General features: G+C 44.5%; 1 long non-coding RNA gene across 1 annotated transcript; it reads left to right on the top strand.

Moving 5' to 3' along the window:
• Window positions 1-1592: 1592 nt before the first annotated feature.
• LOC131914506 (uncharacterized) lies at window positions 1593-7222 on the top strand. Its single transcript, XR_009380152.1, has 3 exons — window positions 1593-1800; window positions 5993-6105; window positions 6287-7222. It is a non-coding gene; the product is annotated as an uncharacterized LOC131914506 (long non-coding RNA).
• Window positions 7223-10938: the final 3716 nt, after the last annotated feature.

The raw sequence follows: 10938 nt of genomic DNA, 5'->3' as shown, positions 1-10938 counted from the left end.
CCAAAGAGCCCTGTCTTAGGGTTTCTATTACTGTGAAGAGACACTGTAGGACACAGCAAGTCCCATAAAGGAAAACCTTTAATTGAGATGGCAACTTACAGTTTCAGAGGTTTAGTCCATTATCATCATGGGGGGAACATGGAGGCTGGGGCTGGGAGTATGGCAGGATGCAGGCAGACTTGGTGCTGGAGAATTCTACATCTTGATCCAAAATTTCACTGGGAGTGGCTTGAGTGTGTATGAGACCTCAAAGCCCACCTCCACAGTGACACACTTCCTCCAACAAGGCCACACCTCCTAATAGTGCCACTCCCTTTGGGGGCCCATTTTCTTTCAGAACCCCACAAGCCTCGTAGCCACAGTTAAGGCTGAATATCTGTGTCTTTGTGGGATGTTAAATCTCAAGTCATTATGAACACTTCTGTCCTCAACCTTGAGTCCACAGAAGGTAACAAGTCTCAGTCCGCTTCTGGACTTGTTCCCTCAGTTCCCAGCAATACAGACTAGACATACCACGTGACTCATCTGCTCGCTCACTTCTTTCCTTTCCTAGCAGTAGCTTTACTCCCTCTCTGCTGAGATATGAGCCTGATTACTACTGGTCTGGAGAGACCACATGGAGAGACAGGGTGGAACCTGCAGTGAAGCAGCCACTTAAGGAGACAAGATATTGAGCCAGGCAGTGATGGAGCACACCTTTAATCCCAGCACTCAGGAGGCAGAGGCAGGAGGATTTTTTTGTTAGAGGCTAGCCTGGGCTACAGAGTGAGTTCCAGGACACCCAGGGCTACACAGAGAAACCTTGTCTCAAAAAAACTGAGGGGGAGAGTAGGGAGAGAGAGAGAGAGAACACACACACACACACACACAGGTTCGTAGACTGTTCTCATCTAGCAAAGGTAAGGAGAGTTTTGAAGGAATCTGGGCAGTTAAGGGTCTTGGGAAAAACACAGTATACACCTGCTTCCCTGGTGTGTCTTTCATCGTGAGCAGAGAAGATACACAAGGTCTGCACATTCAGTATCCTGTTAACTGGTGTCTCTTTCATCGTGAGCAGAGAAGATACACAGGGTCTGCACATTCAGTATCCTGTTAACTGGTGTCTCTTTCATCGTGAGCAGAGAAGATACACAGAGTCTGCACATTCAGTATCCTGTTAACTGGTGTCTCTTTCATCGTGAGCAGAGAAGATACACAAGGTCTGCACATCCCGAAAACCCGATCAACTTCTTGTAAATATCAATTTGCAGTGAAGGGATAGAATTTTCCACAGGGAAAAAAAGGTAAATTAATGAGTCATTGGTAAAATGTTTGTCTGGCATTTGTGAGAATATGGTTTCAAACCACAACTCAAAAAAAAAAAGAGGTGGGCTGGAGAGATGGCTCAGAGATTAAGAGCACTGGCTGCTCTTCCAGAGGTCCTGAGTTCAATTCCTGGCAACCACATGGTGGCTCACAACCATCTGTAAAGAGATCTGGTGTCCTCTTCTGGCTTACAGGCATGCATGCAGACAGAACACTGAATACATAATAAATAAATAAATCTAAAAAAAAAAAGAAAAAGAAAAAGGTAAAATTAAAATTCAAGTAAATGCTACATGAGGATATGGAAGAAGAATCATGTTTTCCTCCATATTAGAGAGGCATTGCTTCCCTTTTATATCTAGGTAGAATCACACTGAATACCATCACTCATGCCAACACCCACCGCCACCCACACTGAGGCAGTCGTGTGTGTGACTCCTGCCCTGGGGTGTTTACAGAGTAACTGGGTTTCACCGTTGCTTTCCATCCTGTAAGGTGAGCTCTGCGGCCACAGTGGGCTTCTGGGTAGGTGGGAAGTAGAGGCTGTATGTGGGTTCAGGGGAGAACTTAAGTACTTAGTTCGTCTGATCAGAAATAGCCCCTGTGGACACGGAAAATATCAACTCGGGATAATAGATGTTGGATTCTAACTTAGGTAGTAATTCAGTAAGGTCCACATGGCCCCCATGTGGAGAGGACCACAAGAGAAACATCAAATTCCTTGTCTGGCTCTAGTAATTATGCTGTAGATACAATATAGATTTGCTCTTATTTCTGAGTTTATATTTATTTTTATAATCTAGTCAACATACATTTTTCTGTGTGTGTGTGTGTGTGTGTGTGTGTGTGTGTGTTCATATGCACCTGTGTGTCCTGTATGCATGTACAAGAGGAAGCCAGAGGTCAATATGGGTACTTTCTTTACTCATTCCCTGCCTTACCTTTGATAGGGGTCTCACTGAACTTGGAGCTCACCAATCTGATCCAGTTAGACTGGTTTTCTGACCGGCCAGGGACCTGCCTCCTCAGTGCTGGAATGGGCATATTTTTGTCCCTGACGTGGGTGCTGGTGATTGAACCCAGGTCGTTATGCTTGCACAGCAAGAACTGTACCTTCTGACCCATCATTCTTTTTTCTTTCCCTTAATTCCGACCCTACAAACTCTCAGCAGGGTTTTCATATTCCACACAAGCAGAGCATATTTTTGAAACACAGTTCTTTCAAAACCACGGTGAGGGGCTGGAGAGATGGCTGAAAGGTAAATTTGAACACAAAACTTATGAAAGGGGCATATCAATTTTTGAAAGCATTTGATAGACAGATGTGGTAGGTGGCTCATGCCTGTAATCCCAGCAGTTGGGAGGTGAAGGCAAGGAGGATCAGGAACTCAAGATTACCCTTGGCTACTTAGCAAGTTCAAGTCCAGTTTGAGCTACAGGAGACCCTGTGTCATAAAACAGAGACTGATTGACTTCGAGATAATTTATCAGTTACGCATGACTGCATGCAAACCGCCCTGCAAAACCTCACAGCCTAAAGGAGCCATTGAGCTCATGTTTTGTGGGTTAGTGCTTTGGCTCAGCTGCCTCTTAATCTGTTTCTGATTTAGCTTCACTCAGCTGGGTTTAATTCACGTATCGGCCACCAGGTGGCAGGTCACTCAGGTGCTACTCACCCGGATGGTGGCTCTTGTGTGTCTTGATGGTGATGAGTTAACAAGAGGAGTCTCTGTTGTCAGATTAGCCCAGGATTGTCTACTTGCCTGAGCACAGTCCCCAGAGACCAGAAGCCAGCCTAGCCTCTGGAGGCATAGGCTCTGCCGTTTGCTGCTTTGTATTAGCCAAAGAAAGTCACGGCGGCAGACCTGACTAAAGGCATAGATGGACTGGGGTGCAGTTCAGTGATGGAGTGGAGTGCTTAGCATGCTTGGAACTTGGGGTTCAGTCACCAGCACCAGAGAGTAGAGTGTGTGGGGTATGGAGAAGCCACAAGTGGGGAGGAAGGAGGAGCAGGCATAATTTGGGTGGGAGAGCTACAGGGTCTCACTATAAAGAGGTACACTTCTCCTAAAAAAGCCAGGCATTTTTTAGGCCCTCACTTGTAATCCTAGCACTGGAGATTTGTGGATGCTTGGTGCTCACTGGCCAGCGGGCCTAGCCTAATCATTGAGCTCCAGACTAATTAGAGACTGTCCCAAAATAAGGTAGACGGTACCTGAGTAACAGCAACCTGAGGGTGTCTTCCATACTCATGTCCACACGTGTGCTCAAACATGAGTGCACATAGAATAAGAGATATGCTTACAGAGAGGCATGGATGCCTGGAACCATTTTTACAACCTCTTCCAAGTCTAACTTTTTCTTCCCCTCACTTGGAAAAACTTCAATTTGTATCTTTGCCTATAATCAGCTCTTTGCTAATTTTCATATCTGCCCTTCAAACAAGGAAGGATCAACTCCCTTTATGAAGCTATTTGGTAACTGTCCACAGTCACTTTAGAAAGCACCCAGGAAGCTTCCTCTTTAACATTCCGGGCTTATCAAAACATTTGTGAGGAGCTGACAAGGTGGCTCAGTGGGTAAGGGCGCTGGCTGTACAGGCCTGACCACCAAGTTCAGCGCCCGGAAGTCACAGTGAAGGAGAGAACTGCCTCCCAAACTTGTCCTCTGACCTCCACACACATGCTGGGACTGCTTCCTCATACAAATGTCACACACACATTAAATAACTTGAACATATTTGAAAAAAATGTAGATCTTTCTAGAAAAAAAAAGGCAGGAGGCAGGTTGTATGGAATTGTACATCAATTTTAAAAATATTTTATCACATTCTACTAAGTTTTTAATTCTGTAGTTCTATCTTTTTTTCTCCTCATGAGATGGTAAAAAAAATACAAAATACAACCAAACTGTTCCAAATTCTGAGTATAGATCTCTGGTTATTATTTCATCTTCATTTCTGCTGGGTGTACTTAATACTTATTTTGTCCTCAAGAAAAATAATTGTTCCTACAAGAGCATTGTCGCATCTTCTGAGACAGAGTCTGAGTATGTAGAGGTTGGCTTCAAACTCAGTCTTCTACTCCGGTCCCCCAAGCTCTGGAATTATACACAGGTACCTCCATGACCAGATAAATGTTTTCTTTACATTTATTTATTATATGTGTGTGGGAGTGCACATGCCATGCCATGTATGTGAAGATCAGGGGATAACTTGGCAGCGTTCATCTCAGTGGATGAACGAGGATCTCAGGGCTTGAACTCAGGTCCTCAGGCTTGGCACCAAGTGCCTTTACTTGCTGAGCCTTCTCACCGGCTCCCAGCTTAAAACAGGACATTTTCTCCACCCAGAAACCTTTACAAAGGTAAATCAGAAAGAAAATGGATTTAGTAAGCCTTAAGCTAGAACATGACCCCAAGACTGGGAAGACACAGGCAGATCTCACCCTGTTTCGTTGCCACAGAAGTACAACCTATTACACAGATGTTCTTTGGAGCCCTGGTAATTAGTCCTTAATTAGTCCTCCAGTAAGAGAATCTGACAACTCCATTTGTTTATCCTAAATTCACCTGATAATTAGGTCACCATCTGCATCGGTTAATTGGTTTTATACAATGGAAAAATAAGTTTTTTTAATGAAAGAGGTAGCTTTACAACTGGGAGCCAGACTTTCACGGAAGTCAGGCTCCTAACCATCCACAGAAACTGGGAGACAAGGCCCTGTTAGAGTTCATCAGTTATGTACCTCTCTGTACATATGTAATGAAACATTTTATAATATGATATATTTCATATTAAGAAGACATTTAATATAAAATAATAAATTCATGTATAAGTATGTAATAGGTTTATACATACTGTATAATAAGATTTCAAGTCAATCTGAAAGACATCTTCAGAGAAGTACTAGGCAACTAGAATTTGTGTGGACAGAATATTTAAAGGAACACATACACATTTTGAGACAGAGAAAGAACATAATTTTTTTTTCTGAAGAAAACTCTTAAAGAAAAGGAGGGAAACATTTCCCTTGTTCTTCAGGGGGAGACTTGAGCTCCAATTCAATCTGTCCTCACCCGTACCTTGAGCAGGGCTCCTCTGGGTCAGCCATGGTCTTTAGTAACCATGGTATTCAGCATGTTTCTCTTCTCATCAGCTTAGGATTGATTAACCTGGTCCCTCATCCATCAGGTCATAATTAAATCTCATGCACCAGAGACAAGTCTGGACTATGTTGATGCACCAGTGAGTCAGAGGCAGACTCCTCTTGTTACGGAAATTGTATCGCACAAAAGGAAACATAATAAACAGATAAATAAATGTACTTAATAATTTATTTACAACCTAATCACAGGTGCTATTAAGCATAATGAGGACAAATAGAACAGCATGAAGGCCTGAGCAGGATGGGGATATTGTAAGAAGGGCAGTGGTGTTTGAACTGTGAAGGATTTCAAGGAGGACGCAGGGAGTCAGAGTCACAAGCACAGAAAATGAGATTTTTAGCCGGAGGCAAGGAACAGATGTGAGTGGCATTTGACTGTGAGGAAGAACATGGAAAAATGATCTGTGGGGCCAGAGGGAATTCTGCTTTAAAACATGTAAAGTTTGAGCTTTCTCTTTTTTAAAATTTTATTTTATTATTACTTTTATTTAAATGTTTTATGTATTTGTCTCTGTGTGCAGGTGCCCAAGTTGGCTAGAAGAGGGTACTGGGTCCCTTGGAGCTGGAGTTATAGGCAGTTGTGAGCTGCCTAATGTAGGTGCTAGGAATTGAACTCTGGTCCTTTGGTAGAATGGTGAATATTCCTAACCACAGAACCATCTCTGCAGCCCTTGAGATGCCTCTAAAAAAAGAAAGAACAACCAAAAAACCAACCCCTTTTTCGTATTTTATGTGTAGGAGTGTTTCACTTGCCTGTATGTCTGTTTCTTTGCATGTATGTCTATGTACCACCTCTTTGCCTGCTACCTATGGAGAGCGGAGGAGGGCATCGATCCCCCGGAACTGGAGTTGTGAGCAGCCATGTGAATGCTGAGAATCCAGCTTGGGTCTTCTGAAGGAACAAGTGCTCTTAATGGCTGATTTGCCTCTTAACATCAAAACAAAGGGCTAGCCTGTGACTCCGCCTCCAGGTGATCTAACGCCCTCTTCTGTCTTCCTTGGATACCTACTCACACCTAACATATGCAGACACACACTCACAAGTAAATAAATAAAATTTTAACAAAAAAATCAAAATACAGGGGCTGGAGAGATGGCCCAGTGGTTACAAGCACTTTTTGCTCTTGCAGAGGACCCAGGTTCAGATCCCAGTGCCCACATGTGGCTCAAAACCACCTGTAACTTCAGCTTCGGGGGATCCAATGTCCTTGTCTAGCCTCCTTGGGCACCAGGCACACATGTGGTGTGCACATGTACATGCAGGCAAAACACCCACACACATAAAATAATAACATAAAAAAATTAAAAATCAAAATACAGATGTTGAGGAGACAAGGGGTTATTTTTTAATCCACATTAACTGTTATCAGGTGGTAACGTGAGAGGAATCAGGGTACAGACATGGTTTAAAACAGAGCTCCAGACTTCCTTTGCTGGATACAATGGTGTGATTTGTGGAAAATGCATGCTCCCATGAAAACGGATTGAAAAGGAAATCAGATTTTCAAAAATTAGTCTTTATGGTATCTTCAGAGAGATACCTAGCTAACTAGGATCTGAGTGGGCAGAGCATGAGAAGGAAAGGAACCGGAGTGCTGAGCCAAAATTCTTTATCTGATTTCTGCCTGCAAGCATCTGGCTGTTGATACGAAGGCTGCTCAACTCCCATTCTAAGGAGATGTGGCTGCTGAGCAACTGGAGAAGAGAGCCAATAAGTGGAGAGAGTGGACTGTGAAAGGCGAGGCTCCAGGAGACAGTATTCCACGGGAGGAGACGGAGGGTGGAGGCGGACATCCCAATGGAGGTCCCCTTCCCTTGAAGGCTTTCATCTAATTCAGTGCTGCACTGCAGAGGGAACAAGGCTGTGGGTGAAAAGCCCCAATATGTGCCAGGCTCCCAGGGCCAAAGAAGAAAACCTTGGGTTCCAAGACCCAACCAAGAAGAGGAACTTCAATAAACACACTTCTTTTGTTTATTATTGTATTTTATGTGCATGGGTGTTTTGCCTGCATGTGTATCTGTGTGCCATATGCATGCCTAGTGCCCTCAGAGGCCAGAAAAAGGCCTTGGAGGTAGGGTTACAGATGGTTATAAGCTCCATATGGGTGTTGGGAATTGAACCTGAGTCCTCTGGAAGAATAGCAAGTGCTCTTAACCGCTGAGCAATCTCTCCTGCACCATAAACACACTTCTTTGTTGTTGTTGTTGTTGTTGTTTTGTTTTTGAGACAGGGTTTCTCTGTGTATCAGCCCTGGCTGTCCTGGAACTAACTCTGTAGACCAGGCTGGCCTCAAACTTACAGAGATTCGCCTACCTCTGCCTCCTGAGTGCTGGGATTAAAGGTATGTGCCACCACCCCTGGCCTATAAACACACTTCTTTATGGGCTGAGACAGCTCAGGTTCACATAATGAAGTAACATCAAGGTGACCCAGAAGATCTTTTTTTGGTTTTTCGAGACAGGGTTTCTCTGTGTAGCTTTGCGCCTTTCCTGGAACTCACTTGGTAGTCCAGGCTGGCCTCGAACTCACAGAGATCCGCCTGGCTCTGCCTCCCGAGTGCTGGGATGAAAGGCGTGCGTCACCACCGCCCGGCTGACCCAGAAGATCTTAAAAGGCACATAGCTGGTGGCTGGAGGGATCACTTAGCAGTTAGGAGCTCCTGCTGGTTTTCCAGAGGACTGGAGTTCATATCCCAGCACCCACAGCAGGCAGTTCACAGCCTCATGTTACTCTAGCTCCAGAGAATTAGATGCCTTCTTCTGTATTCCCCAGGCACCGGCACATTCGTGTGTACACACACACACACACACACACACACACACACATTCAAGGGGCTGGAGAGATAGCTCAAAGTTAAAAGCATGTACTGCTCTTGCAGAGGACTCAGGTTTGGTTCCCAACTATCCGTAACTCCAGTTCTAGGAAATCTAACACCTGTGCTCATACATGCACTCAGGCATTACACATACACATAAAATAAATAAGTACTAAAAATAAAATTTAGAAAAAGTCAAACTTTGAAACTGCAGATTTGCTTGACATTAAGATCACCTTTGTTGGGCTGGGCATGGTGGCACACACCTTTAATCCCAGCATTCAGAAGGTAAAGGCAGGTGGATCTCTGTGAGTTCGAGGCTAGCCTGGTCTACAGAGTGAGTTCCAGGACAGCCAGGGCTGATACACAGAGAAACCCTGTCTCGAAAAACAAACAAAAAGATCACCTTTGTCCCACCTTGATGAAGAGACAAATACATTTATTATTGAAATGGATTACTAGAACATCACAGCGAATCCTGTAATAGATCAGCATGTATACCATCAACTAACTTCCCATCTACGAGCTCAGTGAAATGTGATAAAGAACATACAGTGCTAGATTTGTTGGATGTCCGTATAGAAAAGCAAATTCACAATGAGTCACAGATTTAAAACAGAAAAAAAGGAAAAGTGTGTGTGTGTGGCGGGGGAGGATAAAGGGTCAGAGAGATGGCTCAGTGGTTCAAAGCACTTGCTGCTCTTGCAAAGGACCAGGGTTCTGCTGGTTGTGGTGGCCTACACCGGTAGGATTTGCTGAAGGAGGTGGAGGCAGGAGGGTCATGAGTTCGAGGCCAGCCTGGGACCAGGGTTCCATACCCAGCATCCTCTTTGGGCAGCTCACAACTTCCTGTAACTCCAGCTTCAGGGGATCTAGCTCCCTTTTCTGGTCTCTGTGGGTACCCACACACATGTAAACATAAATCTTTTTAAACTTTGTTTAAAAGAGGATCTCTGTGTAGCCCAGGCTAGCCTGGAACTCTTGATCTTGCTGTCTCAGCCTTCCCTGTGTTGGGATTATATTTATGTATCACCATGCCTGAACTTTCTTTCCTTTTGTTTGTTGGTTTTTTGAGACAGAGTCTCTCTATATAGCCCTGGAACTATGGAACTAACTCTGTAGACTAGGCTGGCCTCGAACTCAGAGATCTGCCTGCCTCTGCCTCCTGAGTGCTATGATTAGTGGGCCACCAACGCTCGGGTCCTAATTTTAACCATATACACACTTAGTCTTAACAGAATCACTGTTAAAAAGATTACCATTTGCCTTATGGAATGACCTTGACAGCTTTATTGAAAATCAGTTGCCCATGTGAGTTACTGTACCTGCTGCTCAAACCCAAATTCTTAGAGTCATCTTGTCTTTTTCTCACTTGCTACATACCTAGTCCATCACCAAATCTAGTTGACTTGAACTTCAAAATATTTCATTCCCATTGGCACACCACTCCAAAAACATAGGCTACACCATTGTTTTGCCCGTGTCTGGCAATTGGCAGGCCAGAGCAGGAGAGTGTTTGCTTAAGGTCTGTTTTAGTTAAGGTTTCTATTACTTCCATTAACACCATGACCAAAAGCAAGTTGGGGCGGAAAGGGTTTATTTGGCTTACACTTCTAGATTGTAGTCCATTATTGAAGGAAGTCAGGACAGGAACTCAAACAGAGCAAGAACCTAGAGGCAGGAGCTGATGCAGAGGCCATGGAGAGTGCTGCTTACTGGCTTGCTCATCATGGCTTGCTCAACCTGCTTTGTTATAGAACCCAGGACCACCAGCCCAGGGATGGCATCACCCATAATGGGCTGGGCCCTCCCCCATCAATCACTAATTAAGAAAATGCCCTACAGGCTTGCCTACAGCCTGATAATTTGGAGGCCTTTTCTCAATTGTAAGTTTCCTCCTCTCAGATGACTCAAGCTTGTGTCGAGTTGACGTAAAACTAGCCAGGCCAGGGTCTGATGTGGCTGCAGTCATCTTTAGTGCCTTCTGTATTCATACGTCTGCTGCCTGGGCTGCAGGACCTGAGCTTCTCAGGCATCCTTCTTCCTCTGTCTCTCTGTGAGTGTCTCTTGATTTGCTCTTTCTTTATGGAACCTCAGAGTAGCCAAACTTCTTACATGGAAGTTGAAGATTGTAAGGCAACAACTTGGTAACGCTCTCAAGTCCATTACCAACAGTGCAGACATCTTCCTGCTGCCACCAGCAAGGTCACAGCTGTTTGCATCAGGAGTTGGTTAAGAACCTGGGGGCACTCTTGCTTGGAGTCCCTCATTGATATTGTTAAAGTGGTTATTATGGGATTCCCAACCAAAGGGAACGTGCAAATGTGTTTTTATTCAATAACTGCAGTCGATTGACTGACGATGCCCATGAAGAGATACATCCACATCCCAATCCCTGGAACTTGTATTACTTTTGATGACAAAGGTGGGAATATCCCTTAATAGGATAAAACATGTGACTGGGTGGGACAGGGAGATGTTGAAGCAATTGAGAGCATATGCTGCTCTTACAGAAGACCCAGGTTCTGTTCCTAGTACCTACTGGGGGCAGCTCAAAACTGCTTGCCACTCTAGCACTGGGGAGCTACGGCAGCTCTGACCTTGTGGGTACCTGCACTCTAGTTTGCATACGCGAATACACATAATAAAAT

The sequence above is a fragment of the Peromyscus eremicus genome, chromosome 7, assembly GCF_949786415.1.
Source record: "Peromyscus eremicus chromosome 7, PerEre_H2_v1, whole genome shotgun sequence".
Lineage (NCBI taxonomy): Eukaryota > Metazoa > Chordata > Mammalia > Rodentia > Cricetidae > Peromyscus > Peromyscus eremicus.
The sequence above is the reverse complement of the archived record's forward strand: the minus strand, read 5'-3'. Positions and strand labels throughout refer to the sequence as shown.